The sequence below is a fragment of the Dermacentor andersoni genome, chromosome 10 (genome assembly GCF_023375885.2).
Source record: "Dermacentor andersoni chromosome 10, qqDerAnde1_hic_scaffold, whole genome shotgun sequence".
NCBI classification, from domain to species: domain Eukaryota; kingdom Metazoa; phylum Arthropoda; class Arachnida; order Ixodida; family Ixodidae; genus Dermacentor; species Dermacentor andersoni.
Window position 1 is genome coordinate 54,707,277 of NC_092823.1, and position 13,846 is coordinate 54,721,122.

Consider the following 13,846-nt stretch of genomic DNA (forward strand, 5'->3'; position numbering starts at 1 on the left):
GCATTTTAGTAATCGATCGCCCTCTGCCTAAATTTGCCTTAGGATATGTTAGTCCTGGGTTCAGCAGCGCAGCGTTCCGTCTTTCTAGACGGAAACTAAAGAGGGCTGCACACGACACGGAGCTAAGCATCTCAGCGAGCTTAAGAGACGCCGCTACCGCGATCACGCTCCGCAGTCGGGGTTGGTATTCCAGCACCGTACTCGCATTGCGTAAGACGTACCAGTGGGCGTATTCGCGTTACTCGCAGGTCGCTTCCCTGGACGGGAGGAAACGCGCAAGTCATCGTCCATGGTACACTCTTGTTCTCGAGTACGGCCTATGCCACTTATCCACTACCGGAAACTGCCGAAGAAGAAGCGGGCTACATAGAAAAAAAAATGAATGTTGAATAACTATAGGGTCGATATTAGTATAATACTAGAAATTGGTATTGTTAGCACCAAAAAACGTAACATATAATTTATGATATGCCAAGTTTGATACCTAGACATTCAGATTTAAGCGCGATAACCTTAACACACAGCCTGTTGTGTTGTTGTTGTGCAGTTGATTTTGTTTCTAGTTTCGGTTTCGTTGTTACGTCATACATTACGTCATAGTGGCAATAAAAAATTGGAGGACGCTTAAGTGGAACGCGATAGCGTTATCGCACCCCGTTCGCACCGCCTACTCAAACGCGCTACGCCAGCCAACCGTCGCGATCGGCACAGATAGCCGGGCCCCGACGCGCCATGAAGGCGGACGCGGTCATGGGGCGAGTGGCACTCCACATGTCGGGGCAGCGCCGTACATTGCGAGGAGGGGGTCTTATGTGTTTTCCGCAAGATGGCTCTGCATGTGCGCAGAGCGCAGAAGAAATGTAGCGGAAACGTACTTCGCTACTCGTGAAACTGCGACTTCTGTAAGTTACATGGTCATAATTACCGATATACACCGCAGTATAACTTTCTACGACACGTTTCTAAGGCAACACCGCATTCACTAGAGGCGATTTTGTCCCGTTTTGAAGGAACGAACTCGTGGCTGAGTGCAATTCCTTTTTAAGTGCTTTCGGGATACGCTACCTGCCATGCGCGGAAACAGAGGGAGTGCCTGTCGATCTGTTAATGCTTCTGTGCATGCACAGTGTGTGGCGAACGCGTATGGATACTAGACATGAGCGCATTGTTCAGGCCCCAGCACATGAATACTTCATTGATAGTGTGTTATATATATGCGAATTTTTCTGTGCACAGAGTGATCCTCCTGATTGGCTAAGTGCTTTGGACAAAGTGACTAGCCTACATCGTTCTTATTCCACCACACCACACTGATCCGGCACACCCGCCGTGGTTGCTCAGTGGCTATGGTGTTGGGCTGCTGAGCACGAGGTCGCGGGATCGAATCCCGGCCACGGCGGCCGCATTTCGATGGGGGCGAAATGCGAAAACACCCGTGTGCTTAGATTTAGGTGCACGTTAAAGAACCCCAGGTGGTCAAAATTTCCGGAGTCCTCCGCTACGGCGTGCCTCATAATCAGAAAGTGGTTTTGGCACGTAAAACCCCATAATTGAATTGATCCGGCATTGACTAGTTGTTTTCTATGGCCATGTAATAGTCACATTGCATTTTCTTTTGCCAAGCCGGTAATAAAAAAAAACTCGTGGCTGAGTGGTAGCGTCTCCGTTTCACACTCCGGAGACCCTGGTTCGATTCCCACCAGCCCATCATGCAAGATGTTTTTTATTTATGAAGCGCCTTCTGGTATTTATCGCTCACGGCCAACGCCGCTGACGCCGACACCGACGCCGACGACACCGGCTTTTCTGCGACACGAGCTCCTCAACGCTGTCGCGTTAAAAGGCTGGTGCTCACAAGGAGCACACAGAGAAGTGCGAGATATGATCGCAGACGATTGAAGCCGTGGCTGTTCTTCTGGGACGGAGGGCCCCCGAGTGTGGCTCGGTGCGTCTGGCCACCTGACTCAGCTACCCCGCACCTTACGATACCACATATTGGCGACGAGCTAGGCCTTACGATGAGTTTCGCGGGACTTACGCCTCCGCCTGCATTTCTGGGAACCCCCGGTCAGCCACCCATACCATGGAAGCAGTGGAAGAAACTATTTTCTACCTACTTGGAAGCGTCGGATGCCACCGAGTTTGCTGCGTCTCGGCGGAGAGCCATATTTCTCCATTCCCTTGGCGTCCATTCCCTTGGCGTCCGCAACGCGTCGACGAACGCTGCTACTACTCTGTCTGTTACTACTCCCACGGTGCCAGTCCCAGATCAGCATACTACTTCTACAAGGTCAGTTACAGCGTCGGAAGATGCGTTTCAAGACGCGCTGTGCATTTGTGACCACCTGTTCTCAACCACGACGAATGTGCTTGTCGAACGACGCCGCTTAAAACACAGGATACAAAATCCTGGTGAGCCTACGGATGTCTACATTGCTGATTTACGCGAACTAGCAAAGAACTGCGAGTTCGAGGGATCCTCTTACATATCTGTCCGCGTCCAACTCATTTCTGGTATCGCATCGGACAGGCTTCGTGAGCGTTTCCTTTTCGAAGGCGCAACGCTGACCTTGGACAGGGCAGTTACAATAGCAGAGCATTACGAAGCAACTTGGAAGAGCCTTCGAGAGTTCGGCGCAGCGGAGGAGGTGAAGTACGTACGACATTCAGGCGCTACCGCGTCGAAGTCGCGTGACGGTCGCCGTAAAGAGTTCATGTCCTCGCCGCAGAAGTGTCAACAGACGCAGCCGGCGTGTGCAAAGGTTACGAATCAGCGTCGTTGCTACCGCTGCGGGTCTACTCGACATTTGGCAAATTCGCCGAATTGCAAGGCTAAACATAAGAAATGCTCTAGATGCGGAAAAGTAGGCCACTTTCGGGTTATGTGCCGCACTTCGGAATTTAAAGAGAGCGTGAGGGAAGTGCTTGAGGACGCCGAGCAACGCGTAACAGAAGTGCAAGCGGACGCCGAGCAACGTGTGACGCTGCTACATGTCCCCACCGGCGTTTCGCGCCTCAGCATTTCCATTGAACTGCAAGTTGAAGGCGTTCCTATTAACTTTTTAGTAGATACAGGGTCGTCAGTATCCATAATAACGGAGGACATTTACATGAAGCATTTTGAAAGTATGAAGGCGTTGCTACCACCTGCTGTTACTTTATTGGATTGCTCTAACAGGAAGATCACGGTGAAGGGCTGTTTTCCCGCTACCGTTGCTTACAAGCAACGCACTTTCCCTGTTCTCTTGTATGTTGTACAGCAAGGAACCGCACTACTTGGATTGGACGCCATCAGCAGCCTGGACTTGCATATACATGGGGCTGAGTTGAAATGCCTGCACATGAAAAGTGTTGCTTCCGACCTTCTACCTCTGGAATTTCGCGAGAAATTCAGCCACTTGTTCTCAGATGAGACAGGACTAGTAAAAGGCTTTGCTTATCACATCAACCGCAAGCTGGATGTGACTCCAGTGGCCGCTAAGCTACGTCGACTTCCTCTGGCCCTTCGGGAACAAGTTTCTGCGGAAGTACAGCGGCTTGAGCAAGCAGGTATAATCGAGAAAGTGGATGCTTCTGAATGGATTTCTCCGGTGGGAGTGGTCCGAAAGAAGAACGGCAGTATTCGGCTTTGTGTGGACCTTCGTGAAGCCAACAAAGCTGTCATCGTTGACGGATTTCCTCTTCCACATGGTGACGACCTACTACATCAACTAGCAGGGGCAACACACTTTTCAAAAATTGACTTGGTATCAGCCTACCATCAACTGGAATTAACACCTGAAAGCCGCGATCTGACGATATTCATTACGCACGATGATCTTTTTCGGTTCCGTCGAGTGTGTTTCGGCCTCGCCTCACCACCAGCCGCTTTTCAGAAGATGTCTTCAATCCTGAGAGGCTGCAGGGGCGAACTTTGCTACATAGACGATATCATCGTCCACGGTAAATCTGCAGCTGAGCACTCTGCGAACCTTCATGATGTTCTTCAGTGCATCTCAGCGGCTGGCCTGTGGCTTAACGAAAAGTGCATGTTCAATGTGCAAGAACTGACATTCTTGGGACACGTCAGCCACAACGGCTTGTCACCCTTGAAATCGAAGGTTGAAGCTATTGTTCATGCCCCAGCGCCCACGAACACCACAGAGCTACGTTCGTTCCTTGGACTTGTCAGCTACTATGCCAAGTTCGTTCCTCACTTTGCTGACGTCGTAGAGCCTCTTCGCCAGTTACTTCGTGAAGGAGCTTCTTTTTCCTGGGACGACAAAGCTGCTCAAAGCTTCCGTGCGGTGAAGCAACTACTCCCAACAGGCAAGGCCGTGCAGATGTACCCCTCGTTACTTACGGTAGTGACTACAGAAGCGTCCGACTACGGTCTGGGAGCAGTGCTACAACAGAGGTACCGAAATGAACTCCGCACCGTTGCATTCGCGTCTCGAACGCTGTCGCAAGCGGAGCGCAAGTACTCGGTAGGAGAAAAGGAGGCACTCGCATGCGTATGGGCGTGCGAACACTGGCACGTTTTTCTTTGGGGAAGGAAGTTCGAGCTGTGGAACTGACCATCAAGCTCTGGTTACTCTCCTCTAATCCCGGGGCACAGGCCGCCGGTCTACCCGTATTGCAATATGGTCGGCACGTCTACTGTACTACAATTTTGATGTACTATATCACCGTGGAAGTGATAACAAGGTGGCGGATGCTCTATCACGAACGTGCGTACGTCAAACGTAGAAGAACAAGAGGAAGAAGTTGTGTCGCTTGTTTCCACCTGCATCACAAAGGCACAACTTCAGGAAGCTGTTCAATCCGACTTGCTGCTACAGCAGGTGATGACTTACGTCACAACTAGGTGGCCGGCAAAATGCAGTCTTCAGTCTGAGTTGCGGCCCTTTTTCTACGTGCGGGATGAGATGGCAGTTATGGACAGCCTTCTATTGCGGGATGAGCGCCTGGTCATACCAGTTGCATTGACATCAACGCTCGTGGAGTCGGCGCGTGAAAGTCACCAAGGAATTTTGCGCACTAAGCAGAGGCTTCGCACGCAGTATTGGTGGCCAGGAATCGACAAACAAGTAGAGTAGGCAATCTCGTCTTGCAGTGTCTGCCAAGCGGCAGATAAGTCAGCGAAGCCCGCAGTAGCACCACTGGAACCCATTCCGCTACCTGAGCGTGCTTGGCAGAAACTAGCGCTGGACATTGTCGGTCCTTTTACAAGAGCTAAGGAGAGCTGCAAGTTTGCAATAACGTATATTGACCTTTATTCCAAGTGGCCCGAGGTATCCTTTGTCTTAAGTGTGACAACTAATGCTGTAATCGGATTCTTGACAGCAGTGTTCAGCAGAGAGGGGTACCCAGACGAGATATTAACAGATCATGGACCGCAACTGGTGTACCCTGTTCGAGGATTTTCTCCGAAATTGCGGAATTAAGCACTCCTGTTCATCGATTTATCATCCTCAAAGTAACGGACAGGTGGAACGTTTGAACAGGGTCTTGAAAGACTACGTGCAGCTTGCAGTTTTGGAACATCGGCCTATTGAGAGAGCAGTATTGGAGTACCTGGCTGTTTATCGCAGTACACCACATGCAACAACGGGCGTTCCACCAGCTGTACTCTTGCATGGACGCGCTCCACGCACCATGTTGGACATAGTGGGCTTATCCCCAGGCCCAGGTTTCTTTTACAAGCCGGCACCAGAAATTGCCCAATTACGGAAGAGGGTGAGAGATAAATAAATGAGCAGCAAGGAGTATACAGATCGAAAAAGATGAGCGAAAGTGCCGACGTTCCGTACGGGTGACGGCGTGAGGGTGAAAGGTCCTCATGTTTCGAGGAAAGGCGCTTTGTCCTACAGCGAACCCTTGAAGATAGTGGGTAAAAGCGGAAATAGTGCTTTCACCCTGGAAGACAACAACACATGGAATGGCGAGAGGCCGTCTAAGGTGCCGTACATGGGTCGTCAAGGAGGCTCACCGTTGACAACAGCTGCTCCTGTGGCTGGCGACTGGTATGCCAGTTTTCCTGTTGTTCCCGAGCCTCAAACTATGCCAGCTGAGCACCCTGGCCTTCTCGACACCACGGAACGAACAGAAGCAGAGAACGAGCAAAGAGGAGAGGAGCATCAACTATAGTCCCCATCGACATCCAGAGGTGCTACAGCACCGTCGGAACGCAGAACTAGAATCCGCCGACCTCCAGCATAGCTGAGTGACTTTGTGACCTCTTAGACTGTCTATGTGAAGTGTTCAAGTTTGTTTCCTCTGTTTCTTTTCTCGTTTAAGGGAAGGTGTATGTTGTGTTGTTGTTGTGCAGTTGGTTTCGTTTCTAGTTTCGATTTCGTTGTTACATTATACATGACGTCATTGTGGCAATAGAAAGGCTGGTGCTGTCAAGGAGCACAAAGAGAGAGAAGTGAGGGATTTGATCGCAGACGATTGGAGTCGGGGTTGTTCTTCTGGGATGGAGGGCCCTTCAGTGTGCCTTGGTGCGTCTGGCCACCTGGCCCAGCTACCCTGCACCTTACGATACAACACAGCCTATCGTTTATTTAGGTTTGAGACACTTTAACAAAGCAATTACTGATTAACCACACACCAATGAACTTTCACTATAACAACATTGCATTCTTTCTGGTACATGTATATTCTCCGTGGTCAGAAAATAAAAGTGAAAAAGCTTTTGCTAACTTTTCTTGATGTGGAACGGTGTTTGGGCTTACTGGCGTTAAGGAGGACTGTGTAATTTACAGAACGGTAGAGAGGCAAGCTTCATGCTGTGCACTATATTCTGCCACTTCTGCGCAGGTGAAGAACAGAAGAGGTGGGATGCTGATTGATAACTATTTTGGTACGATGAACGCTGGTCGTCAATACAGCTGCGTACTTGAAGCCTTGAGTCCCACGTCATGCAAAGGTTATATCATTGCCCGTACTGCTTTCGTAGTACATCTCGGGTTGACCCCAAAAGCTCGAAAAACAAAAGTCCTACGGAAGTGGTCCTAGAGTTGGTGGCTGCCAGAAAAGAGGCTGAAGCCCGTCTGCCTGTAGGTTGGGCAGACGCGAAATAGGTGCTGACGGTGTGGTTGCTCCCAGTGAGCACTTGTGAAGCTCCGTATGACATGAGCAACTAGAGAGTTTGTACTGAAGTCTTTAAAAAAAAAAACAACTAACTAGAGCAGAAGTTGGGCATACTATAGTACGAAGGTTCACAAAAGACAAAGAAGGCTGATGATATTGGCCCTCCAATCTAAACTTGGTTTCTTGGCTTATTCTTGCAGTGAGGTACATGTCATAGTGGACAATGATTATCGTTATCATCTTCATATTCATTATTGTCATCGCTAAACTGTAGCCAATTGATGTGGCCGCCTAGCAAGGCATACTTGCGTGTGAATGAAGTGGCCGACATCCTAGCGCGAGTGCCTGTTAGCGACGCCTGTCTTCCTCCAAGTGTCTCACCAAGCCCTTATATATTCTACTATATTGCCTCGGAAGAATGGTACAGTGCCTTTCAACTGGGGCCGTTAGCAATCTCGCACATATGCTCTGGCGATGCCCCTCGTTACAGGGACCCAATCACATCACGGAAAAGAATATAGCTCTGCCATCCTGAGCTCAGAACTTTCAAGTCAAACTTGGGCTGTCCAGAGAGCCCACAATGCGGCGGTTAGGCTCGGCCTACCAGTTCCCACGTGGGAGTGGTCTGTCCGTCTGTCCGTCTTTCCGTCCGTCCGTCCGTCCGTCCGTCCGTCCGTCTGTCCGTCTGTCCGTCCGTCCGTCCGTCCGTCCGTCTGTCTGTCTGTCTGTCTGTCCGTCTGTCTGTCTGTCTGTCTGTCTGTCTGTCTGTCTGTCTGTCTGTCTGTCTGTCTGTCTGTCTGTCTGTCTGTCTGTCTGTCTGTCCGTCTTGTCCGTCTTGTCCGTCTTGTCTGTCTTGTCTGTCTGTCCGTCTGTCTGTCTGTCTGTCGGAACCCACAATGACCAATTTCTTTGATGATTGCACGGCTGATTTCTAGGACACATAACATATTGGTACGAGTGCTGACGTAATCGCGTTGCCGCATATATTCTCTAAGTTTTTCGTTCTGATTCAAGATAATAAAGAGCGTTGTTCGCAATTGGCATAAGCTGCCGATCTGTTCACTACGCAGTACTTTGTTCCGGAGCATCTCAAAAACATGTTGCTGTTTTTTTTATTACCATTCAGACGTTCGTGTTAATAATGCACCATACTGTAATCCTGAGGTAGGCGCAAGCCTGCCTCGTGCATTAAACGTAGAAGTGCCTCGCGAAGCTGATCGAACACGAGGGACCACAGTGTCTTCAGGCTGGTCTGTCCGTATCCCGGCGTCTCTACCTGTTGTCGCTGAACATGTCGTCGAAATGCTTGTTCAGCAATTGAGGAACTTACCGAGGCAGTTTTCTAAATTAGATTCTTGGTACACGGTTTTATTTTCTATTATTTTGGTTCTTCCCCAAGTGTTACTGCTGCTCGAGCGGCAGAAAGCTGAGAAAGTTTGTTTGCGCCATCCTCGCTCGTTCTGGGTCCTTGTATCGCATGCCTGTCTTTTCATTTCATGTTCCTTTTGCTTCCTATGGAGAACTACTTTTTTTTTCTAATTCCATCAGGCCCTTGGCTGATCTCCCATAGTTGGTATGCGCCTTCAGTAATGTTCGAATCTATGTGAAGCGGGCTCTCATTAACCTTACAAAATTAAGCGCACTCGACGACTCTCTCTATCGTCTTCCTCTGCACCATGTTTATTTTTTTGTGCCATTTTATTATGATGCACTACAAAGCTCAATGCTGCAATGAAAGCAGCTTCCGGTGCACATGCTCAACGTCAGGCGTCGATGCAGCGATGTGACTAGGACGAAGGCGGCGAGGAAAATGGCGAGGAGGGGCGCAAGCAAAGAAAAATAGCATGCGATCAACAGTGGTAACGCGGACTACATTTCTCCCGGTTCAAACCCTGCGCCTCTGGCTCTGGGTGCCAAAATGATAAAGGCTTCACCTGGGTTGTTTTATTGCTTTATTCTTTATACTGCTCAAACTGATACCAAGTGAAATAGTAAAGGCTTTCTCTAACACCAAAGCGAGAAACAGTACGTCGAAATATTGTTGACCAGCTGGTTGCAGGTAAATGTATGGTCAAAAAGTCGTGTTTGGTACTTGCCTTGATAATGTGTAACGTTTAATTGACCCTCTATGCAGATAAAAGGAAAGTGCCCGCCTAAACAAAGGGAAATAATCGTGCTGACGAGAATATGACCACCACATGCGCTAAGAGAAGACCGACGAACCCTTCGCGTTTTGTCGCCAAAGCATCTGCTGCTTCTCATGTTCGACATTTTTACCAATACCACTGTTGAGCAGGTACATAAATAAAGGTTAATAGAAAGACACAGAGTAAAACTTTAATTTGTGTAGTTTTTGGAGATTTCTTCATTAGGTCCCACCAATATAATCCCACCATTTATCCCACCAATATAATCGCTATTTCTTCATTTTTCTACGCTTGGGTTATTCGGCAAGGCGGCAGCAGCTACCACAGTCAGCAACGTATAGTGCTTCATGCGTGCTTGAATTGGAGAATCGCATTTGAGTCAAGATCTGCATACGTTTCTCCTAATGACGTCGAATAAGTTCATGCTTCCCGTGCTTATTCGCCAGGGGTCACTGCAAGTCATGACCAGAAATATTCTATGCGTATATGGGCACACTAAACAGCCACCGTTCGTGTAAGAAGATAGATGTCTTGAAGATATAGTTTTAAGCGCAACCGTATTTGAAAGGAGTTGACTCTCTTTATTTCGACGTCGAAACACGATGAAGTAGTAAAGCTATTACGGTAGAAAACCGCGATGTACGATCACTTAATGTTACTATGTGTGCTCACTTTCTTCTTAGGGAAGAATGAAATGCGCGACGCAGACAAGGACGAGAATTCAAGAGAGGCGGACTAGCGCTCATCCGTGTCCCTTGAACTCTCGTCATTGTCTTCTGCGTTACGGATTTTATTCTTCCCTAAGAAGAATGTGAGCACACATAGTAACATTAAGTGATCGTTCATCGCGGTTTTCTACTAGAATAGCTTTACTACTTCATCGTGTTTCGACGTCGAAATAAAGAGAGTCAACTCCTTTCAAATACGGTTGCGCTTAAAACTATATCTTCAAGACATCTATCTTCTTACGCGAACGGTGGCTGTTTAGTGTGCCCATATACGCATAGAATATTTCTGGCCATGACTTGCAGTGACTTGCAGTGACTGAGTGTTAATAACCCACTCACCTAGCAGCAATATATATTGAATCGCGTTTTTCTATTCCTGATCCGTACTTTAACACCAAATTTGGCGTTTGGTTCTTCAACAGTAAAGCCTCCTGCTGAATATTCCGTGCTCCTGTAACGTTTTGGAGAAATTGTGACTCTAAAATGAAAGCAAAGAAAAAAGACGAAAATCTCTACAGTACTATACCGAAGAAAGAAACGTAAACGAACTCCATGACAACCTATATGCTTGCACGCACAACAACTTGAAGTACGAGAGATTCAGGACAGGTGTCCCTACATTCGCAAAAATAATCAACAGGCACTAAAACCCACGTCGAGGTGGAGGTGGCAGTTCTGTGGTGCGCAGGGTCGGTCAAACTGTGCCACCATCCGTCGACGTGCCGTCGCGGCCGTCGGTCACCCCGACAGGAGCGCCTCCTGTCGGCACCGCCGCGTGATCGGCAACAAAGGACGGCAGGACGGCGCAGCTCTTCTTCCGGTAGTCACTCACTTCCTGGAAGGCCATAACGAACAGTTCCACTTACAGGCACATTCAGGCTGCTAGCTTGCGCTGCCTATAGCTTGTAAAATGCTTCGCAAGCTTTTCGCGGATTTGAAATGCGTTAGCGCTGTTAAGTGTAGACAGGACGCAAATTCAAATCGTTGACGCCGTTGAGTTTCTTGCAAAAAATTAGTAGGGGAAATCCTGGCGTTGTGATCGTTCAGCTATCACGGGAATTCTTGTTGGTGTAGGGATTTGTCCAACCTTCCTGCTCGTGGCTTGAGACATTCTTGTGGCTTTATTTACGATGTTTCACCTTTCTAACCTTAGCACCCATAACATAAGCACACACGCACGAATATTGCAATGTCTTGCATTTTAACCGCAATATTTCGTTTAAAATGATCAATTTGCAGGGTGTCAGGGTCGTTTGATGCCACAAAGAAGAAGTTTAGCCAAATCTATCATTCCCATGTTGGCTAAATCAGCATTAATAAAGGTACCGTACGATGACGATGTTTATTGGCATCCCCTCTGAATGGAGCTGGGACAAACAGTCCCCGAGCCTGCTTGACTTAATCAGGTTTCACTACATCTATCGCTTTCAAGCCCTTTGCCTATCTGATCCTGTTCTTATCTTTGGTATTTGATACTATTTAACACACCTATCACTATACCGTACCACAGCCTGCACTTGCAATGGCTCCTGTTCTATCAATCTCTTCCCTGCTTTTATTGCACCGATACTCAAATTGTATCTTATTTATCTCGACTGGTGACCAGTTAACCCTTCCACATTCGTTCAATCCCAGCGCTTCTGGAAAGCTGACGCTATCTACAGGTCTCGCAATCTGAATATCATCGCGATGTGCGATGTAATGCGAATATCATTGCATTACGACGTGCAGAGTCGTTTCCTGACGTTTTCTTTTCTTTCTTTCTTTTTTGTTTGTAACACGCACGTCTAATCATGTGACGCATATTTGGGGGACTGTTAGAGCGCATCTGTTTTTCTACTCCAGCTGCGGCGGCTGACCGGGGCCGCACGCGTCCTATCATGGAGGAAATCTACGCTGGGTTCGAAGGCTAGCCGACGTGTGATGGCTGATGGCTTCGTGCGCGCCGTGTTCTCGCGGGCCTAGTTCGCGTTCAGGCGAGAGGCGGTATGAAGGGAAATTCGCTCGCCACAGCAGCTCCTCCTCATCACGCCAATGTTCTGACAGCGAGTGCCTGAAGTCGTCAAATGAGATGTGTTCGCATTTCCCTGTGCGCGCATGCCAACGTGGTTGTTAATTTGGTTAGTAATCGAATGCTTACGGCAGTTTATGCAGCTGGTAAAACGAATAACCTTACTTCGTATACCTCTCCGATAATTTGCTATCGAAATCAGTGCTTCTCCTATCGCGCAAAACTGACTCTTTGTAAATCTCTATGATCTTATTCTATTTTTTCGCAGCCTTTGCGTCCAATTTGCCGTCTTTGTTTCTCTTTCTTTTTATGACGCCTGGTCGTCTAATTACGCTTTCAACTACCCTGTCCTTGGTTGTCAACTTTCTTGATCTCTTCCTCCATTCCGTCTCCACGCCTTTGAGATAGAGATATTTGTGCGATTTAGCCGGCCGTTTCTGTTCATCCAAATTTCTTAGTATTTCTTCGAAACTATTATTCTGCGCTTCCATGGCTTCCGAAAAAGCCGAACCTACGTTACCTCGCACTGCCTCATTTGTGTTTTTACCGGTGGCCTCTAAAGCCATTCGGCGCGCCTCCTTCTGGTTAATCTCGGAGCCCGACAAGATTTCTGATTTAGAGTACATAATAGCATTTGTGAACGTAAGCGCTGGTACCATTACACTTTTCCGAGTTCCTTGCACTTCCTTGTATTTATTGTAGCCCCAAAGCGCTCTATGTTTCATGATTGCCGCATTTTCCTTCCCTTCCTTTCTTTAGATTATTTTGGGGGTGGGGGGGGGGAGGCGCTTGGAATAAGTCTATCATTCGTTAATTTATGCGCCCACATATTGTTACGGTGAAGTGAAGGAAGAAGTTCAATTGGACTAGAGAAAGACGAAGTCTGGCAGTTGCCTGAACGCCATATCCATCATTTGTAAATATACGTTATTTTACACTCGTGGGCCTGCTTTCTTCCCGCAACAATATTTATATTGCTTGACAATGGGCGTGACTTCTTGCTTGGCACCACGTCATTACTCGTCCCTTCATTAGAGATCATGATTCCCGACTTTTCTGTGCTTAAGGCCTAGAGTCGCCGCTGCGCTGCCACACATATTCGCAAATCTGTAAATCACTTGCATTGTGCGCTCGTAGCCATATGCCGTCCGCATGCATCAATCCAGCGACCTTCCGTTGTACCAGTCTACCATTATACGAATGTAAGATAACTCAAACCCTAATTCCATGTTTTCCAATCGTCTTTCGACGCCCTTAATGCAAAGCGTGGCACTCTTACTCGGAGTGAGTGAGTGAGTGAAATAACTTTAATAGGTCCAAAGTAGACGCAGGGGAGAACCTGCGCCACCCGGCTAGTCCCACGTAGGGACCGCCAAGCCCAGCTTGACGGCCCGATCGCGGGCACTCCGCACGGCCAGGGTTTGGTCGTGGAGTTCGGGGCTGCCCAAAAGCGCAGCCCACCCATCCTCGCTGAAGGAGGAGCCGATGGCTTCGCACTCCCACAACACACGGTCCAATGTTGCCGTTAGTCCACAGGCAGGGCAGTCCGCACTGGGATACTTTTCAGGGTATATTGCATGAAGAACCGCAAAGTTAGGATACGCACGGGCTTGTAAAAGTCGAAGGGTCACCGCCCGCGCCCTGCATAAGGCGTGGTGCGAGAGGGGGTATGCCCGTCTTGACAGGTAGTAGTGTGCTGTAACTTCATGGAACGTGAGCAAGGGTTGCCCGCGGGGCAGCGGGACTGCGGAGGCGGCGCGGTCAGTGAGTCCTTGTGCGGCCTCGTGCGCGCCCTCGTTAGGGTTAGAGGGAGAACCCTCAATCGACCCCAAGTGAGCGGGGAACCAAGTGATAGAATGCCGAGAGATACTTTTGGCGCTTTGGAG